Below are 20,377 nucleotides of genomic sequence, written 5' to 3' on the forward strand. Positions count from 1 at the left end.
CCACCAGGAAGTAAAAGGTCATGGTGCGTATCGTTTATTACCTTCCCCCGTGCGACATTTATTACGTTACCCCGAGCAAGGTTTAGTACCTTCCCCTGCCTGGCCCGGCCCTGTGGGCCCTGGTGGTTGCTATGGGAGACCAACCAATGAGAGAGAGATTGGCTACAGCTGACACCAGACAGTCAGGACCAGCTAGAGTTCACTCACACACACACACATGCACACGCACACACGCACGCACGCACACACACACACACACACACACACACACACACACACACACACACACACACTAGGTCCATGAAACGCATAATGAATATTTAATTTAATCACATTGACTCAGTCTTCAAATACAACAATGTGTCAGCTTTCACGAGAAGTGAAGACATTGTTATTTAAGGTTCAGTTGAATGTTTCTTGACTCTCTGAGTGTCAAGACACCCAAATGACACCCTATTCCCTGTGGGCCCTGGTAAAAAGAAGTGCACTATAAAGGGAATAGGGAGTGATTTTGAATACAGCCCTTGTTATTCCATATCTGCAGAATAGGTTTGTGGTTATCACCAGTGGTGTAAAGTACGTAAGTAAAAATACTTTAAAGTACTACTTAAGTAGTTTTTTGGGGTATCTGTACTTTACTATTTATATTTTTGCCATCTTTTACTTTTACTTCACTACATTCCGAAAGAAAATTCTGTACTTTTTACGCCATACATTTTCCCTGACACCCAAAAGTACTTGTTACAATTTGACAGGAAAATGGTCCAATTCACACACTTATCAAGATAACATCCCTGGTCATCTGCAAAGGAGTGCGTAACTGGCTGCAGGGAAGTCAGGCGCAGGAGAGCAGAAATGGGTAGCAAACGGAGCCCTTTATTGAGGCAAACAAAACACGGTACTAAGAAAACTAAACACACAAGGGTTACAATAACCCGGCGCAAACCAGCCTGGAGTACACATACATTTACATATAACAATTCCACACACATACATGGGGGGAAACAGAGGGTTATATGCAAGACGAGTAATGAGGGAATGCAAACAAGGTGTGCGGGAAAACAAGACAAAACAAATGGAAAATGAAAGGTGGATCGGCGATGGCTAGAAGACCGGTGACGTCGACCGCCGAACGCCGCTCGAACAAGGAGAGGGACCGACCTCGGCGGAAGTCGTGACATCATCCCTACTGCCTCTGATCTGGCGGACTCACTAAACACAAATGCTTCATTTGTAAATTATGTCTGAGTGTTGGAGTGTGCCCCTGGCTATCCGTCAATAAAAATATATTTTTAAATTGTGCCGTTTGGTTTGCTTAATATAAGGACTTTGAAATGATTTATAGTTATACATTTGATACTTAAGTACAGTTTAGCAATTCCATTTACTTTTGATAAATATAAATAATATAAATATAAGTATATTTAGAACCAAATACTTTGACTTTTACTCAAGTAGTATTTTACTGGGTGACTTTCAATTTTACTTGAGTCATTTCCTGTTAAGTTATCTTTACTTTTACTCAAGTATGACAATTGAGTACTTCTTCCAACAATGCTTATCACCAAGGTCATCAGCCAAGTCAATGGCTAGGGCAGATAATAATCTACACTCAATATAATTACTGTTCTTTCAATCTGTTCAAACTGCAAAGATATTCAGTGGAAATAGAGAGTTCCAACAGTGCAGTGGTATCTAACAATTCACAACAATACACACAAATCTAAAAGTAACAGAATGTAATTAAGAAATATATAAAACATATTAGATCGAGCAATGTCGGAGTGGCATTGACTAAAATACAGTAGAATAGAATACAGTATATACATATGAGATGAGTAAAGCAGAATGTAAACATTATTAAAGTGACTAGTGTTTCATTATTAAAGTGGACAGTGATTCCAAGTCTATGTATATAGGGCAGCAGCCTCTAACGTGCCAGGTTGAGTAACCGGGTGGTAGACGGCTAATGATGGCTATTTAACAGTCTGATGGTCTTGAGATAGAAGCTATTTTTCAGTCTCTCGGTCCCAGCTTTGATGCACCTGTACTGACCGGCTCATAGACTAGGAAGGACAGCTATGCATCACATAGTTACTGAGTGAGTTCAATGAGACAACAAGTGGAGGCTGAAACATTTTCTGAGAACATAGAGGTCGTTTTCCTGATGCACTTCCGCTAGAAATTCTGAGATCTGTCAAATTTCTTGGGACATTCAAAGGACGTCCTGTACCTGAAATGTACAAATACAACAACAGCACCCTTTCATGTTGTAGTATTGTTACAGAAACAAACTATAGAAACTGCCACACCAACACACCACAGTAGGGACCTAGTTCTATTCCTCCTCCATCTGATTCTTCTGCTACTTCTAACAACCAATTCTTGGTTGACTAAAGAGCCATTACCAATGTGGTGGAAGAATCAGCGAAAGACAAGGCTCATATGATATGATTTGTTGAAGCCAATGATTTAGAATAGACATGATTCCCAGTCAGTTTTCAACCAGACATTTAAATGAACCCAGGGTAGCTTTTACTCAGAAAACATAAAATATTGACTTATTTTATCCTTAATAATAGATACACTATTACTCATACTACTCAGCTCTCTCTCTCTCTCTCTCTCTCTCACACACTCTATTTCTCTCTTTCTTTCCTTCTTTTTCTCTCCTGCTCGTTCTCTCTCTCTCTATTTCTCTCTTTCTTTCCTTTTCTCTCGTGCTCGTTCTCTCTCTCTCTCTCTCGCGATCTCTATTTCTCTTTCTTTCCTTTTTCTCTCATGCTTGTTCTCTCTCTCTCTTTTTCTCTCGCTCTCTCTATTTCTCTCTCTCTTTCCTTCTTTGTGTCTCGTTCTCTCACCCTCTCTTGATAATGTATTCAGTATTATTAATTCACTCTTCTTCTTCCCTTTATTCCCACAGTCAAGGCAGGACACAGCCACACAATCCAATATCTAACATAGACTATACAAAAGTATATGGACACCCCTTCAAATTAGTGGATTTGGCTATGTCAGCTACACCTGTTGCTGACAGGTGTATAAAATCGAGCCCACAGCCATGCAATCTCCATAGACAAACATCAGCAGTAGAATGGCCTTACCTTGACTTTGCATGTGGCACCGTTATAGGATGCCACCTTTCCAACAAGTCAGTTAATCAAATTTCTGCCCTGCTAGAGCTGCCCTGGTCAACTGTTATTGTGAAGTGGAAATGTCTAGGAGCAACAACGGTTCAGCCGCAAAGTGATAAGCCACACAAACTCACAGAACGGGACCGCCGAGTGCTGAAGTGCATTGTGTGTCAAAATCGTCTGTCCTCGGTTGCAACACTCCCTACCGAGTTCCAAACTCCCTCTGGAAGCAACGTCAGCACAAGAACTGTTCGTCAGGAGCTTCATGAAATGGGGTTCCATGGCCGAGCAGCCGCACACACACAAGCCTATGATCACCATCCACAATGCCACGTGTCGGCTCTCCGCCATTGGACTCCGGAGCAGTGGAAATGCGTTCTCTGGAGTGATGACTCACGCTTCACTATCCGGCAGTCCGACGGATGAATCTGTGTTTGGCGGATGCCAGGAGAACGCAACCTGCCCGAATGAATAGTGCCAACTGTAAAGTTTGGTAGAGGAGGAATAATGGTCTGGGGCTGTTTTTCATGGTTCGGGCTAGGCCCCTTAGTTCCAGTGAAGGGAAATCTTAACGCTACAGAATACAATGACGTTATAGACGATTCTGTGCTTCCAATTTTGTGGTAACAGTTTGGGGAAGGCCCTAGCCTGTTTCAACATAACAATGCCACCGTGCAGAAAGCGAGATGCATACAGAAATGTTTTGTCGAGATCGGTGTGGAAGAAGTTGACTGGCCTGCACAGAGCCCTGACCTCAACCCCATCGAACACCTTTGGGATGAATCACCCAACATCAGTGCCCGACCTCACTAATGCTCTTGTTGCTGAATGAAAGCATGTCCCCGCAGCAATGTTCGAACATCTAGTGGAAAGCCTTCCCAGAAGAGTGGAGGCTGTTATAGTAACAAAGGGGGGACTAGTGTTTTATTAATGCACATGATTTTGGAACGAGATGTTCAACGAGTAGGTATACACATACTTTTGGTCATGTAGTGTATCTAATATATTTTCTAATCCATGCAATTTTATATTGATAAATTCATTACACAGTATAACATAATAATCTTCCACCTCCCTCCTCTCCATCGGATGATGTCTGACATTCATCAAAATGAGCAACAGTGTTTCTCCTCCCTCACTCCTTCACTCAAACACAGCAGGATTCATCCTTCCTCATCCTTTCTCTCCTCTCTCACATACCCCTCACCTCATCATTAGACTAACATATGCCAATCATTCAAATGTGCAGTGAAGTGTTTCTACCACCACCCTCACTCCCCACCCTCCCTCCCCTCCCCCTTCCTTCCTTCGCTCCCACACAACATGAGAGAATCGATCTCTGGTAGAACCACTGTCTGAAACACACACTAGGGAACCATAACCCCAGCCGAACCTGCCAGACCTCAATAGAACCACTGACACTCAACAGCTAAAACAGAACCATTGCCGTAGATCCCCTTCCATAGAACCACTGCTGTAGAACCCCTTCCATACAACCATTTCTTGCTTAGGAACCAGAATTAGTGTGGTCCGAGATTCCTATTGTTTTCACATTACCCTTTGGCTTGAGTCTCTACTGTTGCTCTGAGTCTGGTCTCATGTGAACGCCTGTCAAGTCCCTGTCATATGGTATAGATTAATGATTTGATACTTTCTTGACTAGTAAGGAATGTTATTTAACCGCCCAGTTTGGGTGAAGGAGAGGAGATGAGGAGACGAGGAGAAGACGCTAGTGAGATCATGGTACCAGAGATTCTGGATGATGTAATAGCTTTCCCATCAACCCCCTCTAGAGAGGCACCACTATAAGACGAGAGAAGCTTGAAAAGTTAGAGGATATTTATAGTGCTTTATCAGTCTAGCTATATAAATAAGTCATACCTTATTCCAAATGGTAGGAGCTACATGGTTAAGCCAGGGAGAGGAGAGAGGGAGATTGAGGAGAGAGATGGAATGGAGAGAGGTAGATGAGAGTGGGTGTGGTGGAGTAAAAGAAGGGAGGTGAGAGCTTGGCAGGGAAGATGGAGGGAGGAGAAGCAGTGGGGAGAAGATGTAGAGAAGAGAAAGGCAGGCAGAGGAGAAGAAGCGAGGAGAAAGGCAGAGAGAGAAGAGAGGGACATGGGAGGAAGTCTAGTCTGGATCTATGGAAGCAGAATAAACAGATGGCCTGATCGCCCGTCGCAAGGGACGAGTCTCTCTATGGAGATCTCTGCTAGTGGACGTGAAAAAAGGAGAAGAAAAGTAGAAAGAAATTGTCAAACAAGAAAAAAATGAAGGAGTGGTGGTAAAGAAAAAGGCATTAAAAGTAAAAAGCAGAGAAATCACGACACACTTTCCCTTCTGAGAATTACATTCGTCCCGGAACACTTGATTTCTACCACAGATTTATTCCTGAAAGAAAAGTACATTCTATGCTGCATAGTAATGTTTCTGTCCACTAGTTTTTGACCAGCAGTTGATTGTGTAATTTGTTTGCATTTCCAATAAGGTGGTAATGTTAGTGTAGGAGCAATGGAATACATTATTATTTATTTGTTTCGGTGCCCATCTCTCTCTCCCATTGTTGACAGTTTTATATGATAACAGTGTGTGATAAACTGGCAGTTATGAGTTTATTTCCATGAAAGTGATTGTTTATCAGGAGGATTCATCTGTAATATGATTTATTACTACAGGATTCTCCATCTGAAGAGAGAACGAAATACATCACCACAAACTGCTCTCTTCTCTTCCTCCTCTTCTTGTTCTCTCACCTTCTCTCTCTGTCTCTCACGCTGTGTCTCTCTCTCTTCCTTCCCTACCTCCCACAGTGCAGCTACATGGTTCTCCTCATTCATTTCATCGTTTTATTATCATACAGTATTAACTCCCTAGGGCAGGGTTTCCCAAACTCGGTCCTGGGGCCCACCCTGGGTGCATGTTTTGGTCTTGCCCTAGCACTACACAGCTGATTCAGGGGGGTGGGAGGGATGGTCCCGGGAACTGAACCCACTATCCTGACGTTGCAACTTGCAAGTGCCATGCTCTACCAACGGAGCTACAGAGGAGGTCTACAGAGAGGTCAACGGAGCTACAGAGATGTCTATATTCAACACTTTATTAATGAAAGTTTAATACAGATTCCCGTCTGTTTGGTACATTAATAGTTTAACTGTATGACAGACACGCAATAAGATGTTAATCATTGCTTTATTGAACAGTTTTTCTTCCCTTCCTCACCCCTTTTATTACACCATCTCTCTCTCCCCCTATGGTGTGTCATCATTATTCCCATAAATGAATGCTGTAATTTGAATAGCATGTAAATAGTTTCGCAAGCACAGACTGGAATATGTTCCGGGATTCATCCGATAACATTGAGGAATTTACCACATTAGTCAGCGGATTCATTAATATGTCCATCGACGACGTCATCCCCACAGTGACAGTACTTACTGTACATATCCCAACCAGAAGCCATGGATTACAAACAACATCAACACTGACCTAAACGCTAGAGCTGCCGCTGGAGCTGGACACTAATCCTGACTACGTCAGGAATCCCGCTACGTCCTCTGACAAGCCATCAAACTGGCAAAGCATCAATACCGGACTAAGATAGTAGGATTCTATGCCAGCTCTGGCGCTCGTCGGATGTGGCAGGGCTTGCAAACTATCACGGATTACAAAGGTAAACCCAGCCGTGAGCTGCTCAGTGACACGAGGTTACAAGAAAATCTAAATGCCCTCTATGCTCGTTTTGAGACAAGCAACACTGAACCATGCATGAGAGCAACTGCTGTTCCTGGACAACTATGTGGTCTTGCTCTCCGTAGCCGATGTGGGGAAGACCTTTAAATAAGTTAAAAGGCCGTGGGGTCAGATGGATTACCAGGACGTGTACTCAGAGCATGCGCTGATCAGCTGGAAAGTGCCTTCAATTACATTTTCAACCTGTCCCTGACCCTGTCTGTAAAACCTACATGTTTCAAGCAGACCACCATAGGCCCAGTGCTTAAGAAAGTCAAGGTAACTTGTCTAAATGACTACAGATCTCTGTTTATTTCTCTCTCCTTTATTTCTCTCTCACTCTCCTTCTCTCTCTGTGGCTTTTTAAACTGGCCATGTCCAAATAACCGTACTTGCCTTCTAAATAGCAAGCACTTTGGGTACGCGAAAATAGAACGTTTTGCAGTATGTGAAATTTTTTAAAAAGTGACTGCTTTAAATGCCAGGATGACATACTCATTTTGGCTTTTCATCTAGTAGAATTCACTGCACACTAATGAGGAAGAGAATCCTGATAATCACATAAGGTGACGCACTCTCCCAAAATGAACGAATGGCCGGAATCCACACATTTGTGCATTAAATGACATATTCTCAGTATGGATGAGCCTAGTATTGTCACGTTCCTGACCTGTTTTCTGTTGTTTGGTTTGTGTTTAATTGGTCAGGGCGTGAGTTTTGGGTGGGTAGTCTATGTTATGTGTTTTCTATGTTGGGTTAATGGGTTGCCTGGTATGGCTCTCAATTAGAGGCAGGTGTTTGGTGTTTCCTCTAATTGAGAGTCATATTAAGGTAGGTTGTTTCACATTGTTTGTTGTGGGTGGTTGTGTTCCGTGTCAGTACATGTTACCACACGGGACTGTTTTCGGTTTGTCTGTTCCTGTTCGTGTGTTCTTCGTTTCATGTAAGTTCGTAAGTTTAGGTCTGTTTAGTTCGTTTTGCTATTTTGTTTTTCTAAAGTGTTATTTTGTGTTTCGTCGTTTTGTCTAATAAATCATTATGTCCACATACCTCGCTGCGTGTTGGTCTGATCCATGCTCCTCCTCATCCGAGGAGGAGGAATATGACGACGATCGTTACAAGTATGTTGATATTTGGTTCTTACTGCATTTGTTTTTACTAAACAGTGTGTTCTAAATAGTATGTAGTACAATAGGTAGACAGTGTAGTTTAGTTAGTAGTAAGCAAGACAGCTTTCTGACACGGCCACTGTCCTTTTTTCTCTAATTATCTTTCTTTGAACAAAGGCATCTCTCTCTCTCTCTCTCTCATTACACTCACAGAAGTTCCAAAAGAATAAAGACATTACAAATGTCATATTATACATATATATATATATATGTACAGTGTTGTAACGATGTACAAATGGTTAAAGGGCAGGAGGTTAGGAAGTGCAGCTCAGTTTCCACCTAATTTTGTGGGCAGTGTGCACATAGCCTGTCTTCTCTTGAGAGCCAGATCTGCCTACTGCCAGATCTGTCTTTCTCAATAGCAAGGCTATGCTCACTGAGTCTGTACATAGTCAAAGCTTTCCTTAAGTTTGGGTCAGTCACAGTGGTCAGGTATTCTGCCACTGTGTACTCTCTGTTAAGGGCCAAATAGCTTTCTCTGTTTTTTTGTTAATTCTTTCCAATGTGTCAAGTAATTATCTTTTTGTTTTCTCATGATTTGATTTGGTCTAATCGTGTTGCTGTCCTGGGGCTCTGTTTGTGTTTGTGAACAGAGCCCCAGGACCAGCTTGCTTTGGGTACTCTTCTCCAGGTTCATCTCTCTGTAGGTGATGGCTTTGTTACGGAAGGTTTGGGAGTCTCTTCCTTTTTAGGTGGTTGTAGAATTGAACGGCTCTTTTCTGGATTTTGATAATTAGCGGGTATCGGCCTAATTCTGCTCTGCGTGCATTATTTGGTGTTCTATGTTGTACACAGAGGATATAATTGCAGAATTCTGCATGCAGAGTCTCAATTTGGTGTTTGTCCCATTTTGTGAATTCTTGGTTGGTGAGCGGACCCCAGACCTCACAACCATAAAGGGCAATGGGTTCTATAACTGATTCAAGTATTTTCAGCCAGATCCTAATTAGTATGTCGAATTTTAAGTTCCTTTTGATGGCATAGAATGCCCTTCTTGCCTTGTCTCTCAGATCGTTCACAGCTTTATGGAAGTTACCTGTGGCGCTGATGTTTAGGCCAAGGTATGTATAGCTTTTGTGTGCTCTAGGGCAATGGTGTCTAGATGGAATTTGTATTTGTGGTCCTGGCGACTGGACCTTTTTTGGAACACCATTATTTTGGTCTTACTGAGATATAAAGTCAGGGCCCAGGTCTGGCAGAATCTGTGCAGAAGATCTAGGTGCTGCTGTAGGCCCTCATTGGTTGGTGACAGAAGCACCAGATCATCAGCAAACAAAGCCTCAGGTTTGGATAAGCCTTGTGTCTGTGAAGTCATGATGCATGATATCTTAGACACACACACACGGACAAGCAAACTCACATACATACACACACACATGCGCATACATACATACTGTACACACACTCTCTATCTCTCCTCTCTCCTCTCCTGCCCTTTATCTCTCCAAGGAGCACGACAGGCAGACAGAACGAGGTGGTAGAATACTGATTCTGTTTGAGAAGCTAAGACATCCTACAGAGATAAAGTATATGTCATACTCTCTAGAGTCTAGTATAGACTAGATGTTATCCTTATAGACTGTTGCAGACGCTTACCTATCATGTTAAGAATAATGATATGATAATCAGATGATAATCAGGAGGAAAATGGGGTCGAATTGGTTCTCAGCATGATCGCTCTGGTGCGTGTGTGTGTGTGTGTGTGTCAGCATAATAACCCTGGTCTTGCAGGCTGTTTGATGTGATGCAAGGTAATTTACCACTACTTCATATTCACAGTGCCCTCCTCCACCACTGTGTCTCTAAGCTTTCCTTTTCTGCAGTGATCAGCTAACACATAGGAACACACCAAGATGAATGTTGAAATATGTTCTATTCCATTCTATAGAATCATATGTGGATTTTAGAACTATCAAGTTACTCCAGAAAAGTATGTACTTAAGCACACACACATACATCACGTACGTACATTACGCACACACATACATCACGTACGTACATTACGCACACACATACATCACGTACGTACATTACGCACACACATACATCACGTACGTACATTACGCACACACATACATCACGTACGTACATTACGCACACACATACATCACGTACGTACATTACGCACACACATACATCACGTACGTACATTACGCACACACATACATCACGTACGTACATTACGCACACACATACATCACGTACGTACATTACGCACACACATACATCACGTACGTACATTACGCACACACATACATCACGTACGTACATTACGCACACACATACATCACGTACGTACATTACGCACACACATACATCACGTACGTACATTACGCACACACATACATCACGTACGTACATAAGCACACACATACATCACGTACGTACATTACGCACACACATACATCACGTACGTACATTACGCACACACATACATCACGTACGTACATTACGCACACACATACATCACGTACGTACATTACGCACACACATACATCACGTACGTACATTACGCACACACATACATCACGTACGTACATTACGCACACACATACATCACGTACGTACATTACGCACACACATACATCACGTACGTACATTACGCACACACATACATCACGTACGTACATTACGCACACACATACATCACGTACGTACATTACGCACACACATACATCACGTATGTACATAAGCACACACATACGTCACGTATGTACATAAGCACACACATACGTCACGTACGTACATTACGCACACACATACATCACGTACGTACATTACGCACACACATACATCACGTACGTACATTACGCACACACATACATCACGTACGTACATTACGCACACACATACATCACGTACGTACATTACGCACACACATACATCACGTACGTACATTACGCACACACATACATCACGTACGTACATTACGCACACACATACATCACGTACGTACATTACGCACACACATACATCACGTACGTACATTACGCACACACATACATCACGTACGTACATTACGCACACACATACATCACGTACGTACATTACGCACACACATACATCACGTACGTACATTACGCACACACATACATCACGTATGTACATTACGCACACACATACATCACGTACGTACATTACGCACACACATACATCACGTACGTACATTACGCACACACATACATCACGTACGTACATTACGCACACACATACATCACGTATGTACATAAGCACACACATACGTCACGTATGTACATAAGCACACACATACATCACGTACGTACATAAGCACACACATACATCACGTACGTACATAAGCACACACACATACATCACGTACGTACATGAGCACACACATACATCACGTACATACATTATGCACACACATACATCACGTACGTACATAAGCACACACATACATCACGTATGTACATAAGCACACACATACATCACGTATGTACATAAGCACACTCATACATCACGTACGTACATAAGCACACACATACATCACGTACGTACATTACGCACACACATACATCACGTACGTACATTACGCACACACATACATCACGTATGTACATAAGCACACACATACGTCACGTATGTACATAAGCACACACATACATCACGTACGTACATAAGCACACACATACATCACGTACGTACATAAGCACACACATACATCACGTACGTACATAAGCACACACATACATCACGTACGTACATAAGCACACACATACATCACGTACGTACATAAGCACACACGTACATAAAGCACACACATACATCACGTACATTACGCACACACACATACATCACGTACGTACATAAGCACACACATACATCACGTACGTACATTACGCACACACATACATCACGTACGTACATAAGCACACACACATACATCACGTACGTACATGAGCACACACATACATCACGTACATACATTATGCACACACATACATCACGTACGTACATAAGCACACACATACATCACGTATGTACATAAGCACACACATACATCACGTATGTACATAAGCACACTCATACATCACGTACGTACATTACGCACACACATACATCACGTACGTACATACGCACACACATACATCACGTACGTACATAAGCACACACATACATCACGTACATAAGCACACACATACATCACGTACGTACATTACGCACACACATACATCACGTACGTACATTACGCACACACATATATCACGTACGTACATTACGCACACACATACATCACGTACGTACATAAGCACACACACAAGCAAATGCAAACACACACACACACACACGCTCACACACAGCAAAAGTGCCAACGTAGGAAAGCAGATTAATGAGCCAGGGGGGAGACGGCACCAGTAATAGCCTAGTGATGTGATGACATGGAGTTTGTGTTTGGCTGTGTCACCGTCCTCTTCAGCTAAATATGAACAAAGACAGAACCACCAGTATTTAGAGTGTGTGAGCTGGTAGACCCTACTGCAGGTCAGGACCATGCCACTGTAACCTCACAGACTGACATAAAGCTACAGTTTATCATTTGAGAGAGGGGGAGGGAAGGTAGGGGAGAAGGAGAGAGACAGAGACAGAGATACATAAATATATATATATATATATATACACAGTGGGGAGTACAAGTATTTGATACACTGCCGATTTTGCAGGTTTTCCTACTTACAAAGCATGTAGAGGTCTGTAATTTTTATCATAGGTACACTTCAACTGTGAGAGACGGAATCTAAAACAAAAATCCAGAAAATCACATTGTATGATTTTTAAGTAATTAAATTTGCATTTTATTGCATGACATAAGTATTTGATACATCAGAGAAGCAGAACTTCATATTTGGTACAGAAACCTTTGTTTTTTTTTTGTTTTTTTAAATTTATTTATTTATTTTTTTTTATTTTTTTTTAGGGGTGGAGCAGCTTAGTATTGCGGAAAGAATGTTGCTTCCAATGTAATTGTCTGCATCATTTCCATTCCCCCATATTTTTTTGGGTAAATATATATATCCATACACGTATGCATACATATACACATATATACATACACATACCTATATAGACATACATACTTTTTTAAAGAATATGCCTTTATTATTATTCCCCGCGACCCTACCACCAATCCCCCAATTGGAGTAAACTTATAAACACTTCTGCTTTTACCTTCAATTTCTACATCTTATACCTATCTTACAGACACAGTCCACTTTACAATAGTTCTCTCTTATTTGTTCTTAGTCCTTCCTCTATTTCTGTTGTCCATCCAATTTTATTTCCACTTGTAACTGTGCTATTTCACAAAAGCTCCGCACCTATACACATTTCACAGATCCCGTATGCCCTATATTGTTTATCTTGTTATTAGTCCCACCCTTCAGCTCCACCCAACCCCTCCCATCTATCTTCCAACATCATCCATTTCGGATTTCTATTTGCCATACATTTCTCAACTGTGCTGTGATGCTTCACAAAAGACCTGAACCTTCCTATTCTCATAGCTTCTACAGATTGTAAATTAAAAATAAACATCTTTGCCAAAATAATTATTATATTATTGATTGATTGACTATGGCTTTTCAAATCCCCCAGTATTGCTATCTGTAGCGTTAGTTTTAGGCAAATGTTGCAATTCTTCAGCCATTCCTGGACCTGTGACCAAAAACGAGCTACATATGGACAATACCAAAATAAATGATCTAATGACTCTGCCTCCTCACAGCAGAATCTGCAGAGCTGGGAAGATTGTATACCCCATATATATAACATTCTATTAGTTGCAAGAATTTTGTACAGTAATTTATATTGAAAAATTCGAAGTTTTGAATCCGGCGTTGTTTTGCGTATCAATTCATAAACCATGTGCCATGGAATGGGTACATCGAAAATCTCTTCCCAACTATTTTGCAATTTGTATGGCACAGCTGTTAGTTTTTTGGTCCTTAAATGAAATTGGTATATGTTTTTATTTATCACACTTTTCTTTAACCATTTTTGTTCTTTAATACAGGGCCGACATACAAGTTCCTTACTTTTTTCCCCTTCTACTTGCCTCTTCCATTTTTGTGGTAATGCTGCAATTAATTGGTTGTAATTTTGGGTAGAGCAGACTTTTCCATATGTCTGTGTTAGCTGCATGTGTGACATAACTCCACCAGTCCTATTTATGATATCATTCACAAAAATTATACCTTTTTTAAACATTTCTTCGATAAATACAGTTTTTTTTATCAATTATTATATTTGAATTTAACCACAATATTTGTTGTACTATTTGTTCCGTCCTTTCAGGTGGATTAAACTGAAATTGCAACCAACTTTCTAAGGCTTGTTTAAAGAATAAGGATATTTTGGAGATTATTTCCTTTTCAAACAACCGAAAGTGAGCAGGTGTAATCTGAATAAAGGGAAAAAGGCCCTTCTTGAACATAGGATGAGACATTCGTACCAGTTTACTAGAGAACCAGTTTGGATTTAAGTATAACTTTTGTATGACCGATGCCTTTAGTGAGAGGTCTAATGCTTTAATATTTAATCATTTCTGCCCTCCGAATTCATATTCGTTATATAAATAGGCCCTTTTAATTTTATCTGGCTTGCCATTACAAATAAGATTGAAAATCTTTTGTACATATAATTTAAAAAACAGGTCACTAGGTGTAGGCAAAACCATAAGCAAATAGGTAAACTGTGATATGACTAAAGAGTTAATTAGGGTGATTTTTCCACAAATAGACAGGTATTTTCCTTTCCATGGTAGCAAGATCTTATCTATTTTTGCTAACTTTCTATAAAAATTTATTGGAGTGAGATCATTTCTTTCTTTTGGGATTTTTATACCGAGTATGTCCACATCTCCGTCAGACCATTTAATTGGTAAACTACATGGCAATATAAAATGTGTATTTTTTAGTGATCCAATACGTAATATGGTACATTTATCATAATTTGGTTTTAATCCAGAGAGGATAGCAAGGGTATCTAGATCCTCTATGAGGCCCTGGAGAGACTCTAGTTGTGGTTTTAAAAGAAAACATGAATCATCAGCGTACAATGACACCTTAGTTTTTAAGCCATGGATTTCTAATCCTTTAATATTAATGTTTGATCTAATTTTAACAGCTAACATTTCGATGGCAATAATAAATAGATATGCCGATAGTGGACAACCTTGTTTTACTCCTCTAGATAGTTTAAAACTTTCTGAGATGTAGCCATTATTTACTATTTTACACCTAGGGTTACTATACATAATTTTAACCCATTTTATAAGAGATTCCCCAAAATTGAAATATTCTAGGCATTTATATATAAACTCCAGTCGTACTTTATCAAAAGCCTTTTCAAAATCAGCTATGAAAACCAGGCCTGGTGTCCCCGATATCTCATAGTGTTCTATTGTTTCCAGTACTTGCCTTATATTATCTCCAATGTATCGTCCATGTAAAAAACCTGTCTGATTAGGATGAATAATATCTGACAAAACTTTTTTTATTCTATGCGCCAAGCATTTTGCTAGGATTTTTGCATCACAACACTGAAGTGTAAGAGGTCTCCAATTTTTTAATTGGACTGGATCTTTATATATACCACTTGGGTCCTGTTTCAGTAATAACGATATCAGACCTTCTTGTTGTGTGTCTGATAATCTACCATTTATATAGGAGTGGTTAAAACAAGTTAATAATGGTCCTTTGAGTATATCAAAAAACGTTTTGTATACTTCCACTGGTATGCCATCCAGCCCTGGAGTTTTCCCATCTTTAAAGGCCCCAATTGCAACAAGCAGTTCCTCCTCTGTAATTTGGCCTTCACATGAGTCTTTCTGTTCAGATGTTAATTTTACATTATTAATAGGAAAAAAAATCCATACAATTAGTTTCAGTTAGTGGAGATGGAGGAGCCTGAAACGAAAACATATTCTTAAAGTACTTTACTTCCTCTTTCAAAATATCATTTGGTGAATCATGCGTGACTCCATCATTTGTCACAAGTTTTAATACATTTTTTTTGGTAGCATTTCTATATTGAAGATTGAAAAAGAATTTGGTGCATTTTTCCCCATATTCCATCCAGTTCGCTTTATTTTTATAATATATTACACTGGATCTTTCTTGAATAAGTTCCTCCATTTCTTTTTGTTTTTCCTCTAAATTATTCTGTGCCTCTATGGTACCGTTTTTATTGCTATCTAACTGTACTGTTAGTCCTTCAATTTCCTTTGTTAATATGGACTCTTTTGATCTAAATTGCTTTTGTTTTATAGATGAGTACTGAATTGCATGGCCTCTAAAGGCACACTTAAAAGTGTCCCATACAATAAGGGGATCTGCTGTACCTATGTTATGTCTGAAAAAGTCAGTTATAAAATCTTCTGTCCTAGTTCTAAACAATTTATCATCTAGTAGACTTTGATTAAATTTCCAATATCCTCGCCCACGTGGAAATTCTGTAAGAGAAATATATATGCCAATTATGTGATGATCCGACCGCATTCTATCCCCTATCAACACTTTTTTAACTTTTGGTGCCAGAGAGAATGGAATAAGAAAGTAGTCAAGACGACTAGCTTGATTCAGCCTCCGCCATGTATATCTCACTAAATCAGGGTATTTAAGTCTCCATATATCCACTAATTCCAATATATCCATGACATTCATGATTTCCTTAAGTGCCTGAGGGTGATAATTTGTAGTGTGATTTCCTTACCGGTCTATAGAGCTATTTAAGACCGTATTCAAATCTTCCATTATAATAATAGAGTCTAGTGTTGCTTGTAGAGTTGATAAGTTCTTATATATATTTTCAAAGAAGCTTGGATCATCATTATTCGGACCGTATAGGTTAACAAGCCATATTTGTTTATTGTCCAATAACATATTTAAAATAATCCATCTACCTTGAGGATCTGTTTGGACAATTTGCACATTTGGATCAAAATTATTGTTAATTAAGATCATCACCCCTTTTGAATTTCTTTGCCCATGGGAGAAATATATTTTGCCCACCCAGTTCTTTTTCCACAAAACTTCATCTAAAACTGTTGAATGGGTTTCCTGTAAACAATAAATATTATAATCCTTCTCTTTTAGCCAGGTAAATACTGATCGTCTTTTCTTATTATCTGCTAAGCCATTACAATTGTAACTGGCTATACTTATTTCACCACTTACCATGAGACACACCTTTCATTCTTTTAATCAGAATATATTTTTGTAAACGTACTATTAAAAAGTAACATAATGATTGAGTGTCTATATAGTTGTACCATGATATTTGCATTTCTACTAAGTAAACCTCCAATTGGTCCCTACTATTCCACCCGCTAAAAGGCCTCATCTCGAGATGGCTTGTCATCCCAATGCCCGGCAGACCACCCTCGACCCCCTGTATCCCATAGCCCTGAACCGACTGGGATCCATTCTTTGAAAAGAGCATACAGTTCCATTTACCGAATTGAAGTAAATCAATTGCCATATGCATTTCCATTGCCGTCACCTCGATTTGTATTATATATAGCTGTGGATCATCCTCTATTGTACCTTACATCTTTTACTTCTTCTTTCGCAACAGTTGTGGGATACACACATACACACTCAGCCCTTACCCCCACACAACCATAAGCTCACTTTCTCAACAGTTGCACCATCCCAGAGCCCAACTCAAGATGGGTCATGATTTACAAATGCTATTGCAGTTGCAGCTGCATGAGAAGGCCTGCAAGACCGCGCAAAAAAAATAAGCAAAAATTGAATTTTATTTACCATTGTCATATCCTAGATAATGGCAGTCAAATGTACACCCTATTCCTGAAAAAAACACCCACAATACGGCCACCAGTCATGACCATGTCCCCACGCATCTCCATGCAGTCCGACCTTGATTCTGTGCCGCCAGGGCCACAATAATATACCCCCTCCCTGAATGTCCGAGTGTGACCCCCTCCCCATGGGTTACTGCAGCTAGTGTTGCCAGCACTGCCACTGCCTGGGTGGGGGTACCCCACCGGAATCCCCACCGGCTAGGTACAAGGTCGTCAAGGTTCTCATTAGCAGCTTTGAGAAATTCCTTGTATATTTTCCTCTCCCTTTAGGGGGCTTTGGCTTTGCAGGACCAACCCTGCCAAGCAGGCTCAGAATCTTGAGGGGGCAGTGCTGCTCTTGGTCTCTGACCTCATTTTAGCTGCATATAGACCGCTTACAGCGAGCACATAAAACAGTTAGGGACTTCTCCTTAATATCTGGGTCATTCAGGTGGGTGTCTAGGGTATAGGGCCATAGACAGTACCATTAAAATAGGATAATAATTAGATATAATTTATTAAGATAAAAAAAATGTAGTTTTCCATGATAGGACAATAAATAAATAAGACGTATAATTCATTATAAAAGTATATCCATCATCTGAACAACATTGAAAGCCCTCTCATACCCGGCTCACAGCAATACATTGGCTCTGGGATATGCAACCATTTCATTACTCACTCACTCAACTTTCCAAACATAACAAATAAAATAAAAAATAAAATAAACACAAACCATACCATCCACACATACTGTGCCTTCTGTTTACTTAGTTTTTATCTTCACTGTGTAAAAATAGTGCTTGTGTGTTCAATTAGTTATATGTGAAGATTTATAAAAAAGCTATATTTTTTGTTGTATTGTTACAATCAGTAACCGGGCTTGAATTGTGTTTATTTTCCTCGTCTATGAGAACTTTGTAAATTTTAAAATAACCATGGAGTAGTCTTTGTGTCTCTGAACAACTGGTTATCAATATATAGTTTATCAACAACGAGAGCTACTCGTTTCGCTTTTAATCTGTTTTCTTTGAAAATTGGATACAGAACTTTGCGCCGTTCTGCAATTTCTTTCGGAAACTGATCATTCATGCCAATTTTGGTCCCAGCAAGTCTTTTACCTAGGCTTTTAACCATTATTTTATCTTTAAATGAAGCAAATTTTGCAACGATTGGGCGTTCGTACCTCTGCCCTCTCTGTCCGAAGCGGTGAACACGTTCAAGTTGGATTTTGTCGACAACTTCGCATTGAATCTGAAGCGCTGTACGGAGGAACTCTCTAACTATAGATTCAGGAACTTCTCCTTCTTTTTCTTGGATACCTGTAAGTACCAAATTCTCTCTCATGGATCTAGTTTGAATCTCCAGTAAGGCTTCCTTCAGAACGATGTTCTCTTTTTTAATTCCATTCATTTCGGTTTGAATCTTATTGACTGTCCCTTTTAGCGCGTGTGTTTCCTTCTCCAATGTCGCAGCTTTTTCATCACTCATCTCTAGGCTTGCCTTTAACTCTTTTATATCCTTACTAAGTAATTCAAGTAAACCCAGTTTGTCATTTATTGATTTTAACAGATCGGTTTCGACCTTTACCATTCCCGGTGGTGAGAATATTAAATCGTCAGTATCTGTCGAAGAATCTCGCTTGCGTTTTGTAAACGGTTCCCCTGTCTTACTCTCCGTCATGTTTGGTTGTTGCCTGTTTTCGTAATATTTGTCGATAAATGTCTCTAGTCTTAGGATTTGTTTTGTGTTATTATCCAGATTGAAGGTTTATCACTCACCAGATTATGTAGTGCTAATATTTTAGTCTATTTAGCAGATATTTCGAATATTATGTTTTATCTTGAGGTGCTCTACATAACTTCGTTCAGTCCGCCATTACCTTTACGTTACAGAGATCATACGTTTCCTGTAGTTCTTGACCAGGTTTTCACACACTGCAGCAGGGATTTTGGCCCACTCCTCCATACAGACCTTCTCCAGATCCTTCAGGTTTCGGGGCTGTCGCTGGGCAATACGGACTTTCAGCTCCCTCCAAAGATTTTCTATTGGGTTCAGGTCTGGAGACTGGCTAGGCCACTCCAGGAAATTGAGATGCTTCTCACGGAGCCACTCCTTAGTTGCCCTGGCTGTGTGTTTCGGGTCGTTGTCATGCTGGAAGACCCAGCCACGACCCATCTTCAATGCTCTTACTGAGGGAAGGAGGTTGTTGGCCAAGATCTCGCGATACATGGCCCCATCCATCCTCCCTCAATACGGTGCAGTCGTCCTGTCCCCTTTGCAGAAAAGCATCCCCAAAAAATGATGTTTCCACCTCCATGCTTCACGGTTGGGATGATGTTCTTGGGGTTGTACTCATCCTTCTTCTTCCTCCAAACACGGCGAGTGGAGTTTAGACCAAAAAGCTCTATTTTTGTCTCATCAGACTACATGACCTTCTCCCATTCCTCTGGATCATCCAGATGGTCATAGAACCAAGAGATTTGATCATATTACTCCAGTGCTAGCTTCCCTACACTGGC

Source organism: Salvelinus fontinalis, chromosome 32 (assembly GCF_029448725.1).
Source record: "Salvelinus fontinalis isolate EN_2023a chromosome 32, ASM2944872v1, whole genome shotgun sequence".
NCBI classification, from domain to species: Eukaryota; Metazoa; Chordata; class Actinopteri; order Salmoniformes; family Salmonidae; genus Salvelinus; species Salvelinus fontinalis.